Below are 407 nucleotides of genomic sequence, written 5' to 3' on the forward strand. Positions count from 1 at the left end.
CTTCAGCAAATAAAGATGGGTCATAAAACTCAAGATTTCTAAACGCTACATAACTTTCTGTAATTTAACTTTTACCCACAAATTCACGAATTTGAACTTTTGACCCATATTTAAATGGCTTTAAGTAATAGATTTAAGAAATACATTATTAATTAGTAGCAACTAATTCTTCTGGATACTAATTTACATAATCCTTACATAATGATCAAGTAAGATGCATACGTACACAAATTATATAATACGCATACAGAGTAGTATGAATAAAATCATGTCCTAATAAGGAAGAGCTATACATAAAAAAAAATGTCTAAAAGGAGGCAGAAAAAGCAGTGCATGTTACCTAGAAGGTTAATGGTGACCCACCATGACCCTTGTTCCCAGATTTATGAATATTGTCAAATTTAGTT

This window comes from Arachis ipaensis, chromosome B06 (genome assembly GCF_000816755.2).
Source record: "Arachis ipaensis cultivar K30076 chromosome B06, Araip1.1, whole genome shotgun sequence".
Taxonomy (NCBI): Eukaryota; Viridiplantae; Streptophyta; class Magnoliopsida; order Fabales; family Fabaceae; genus Arachis; species Arachis ipaensis.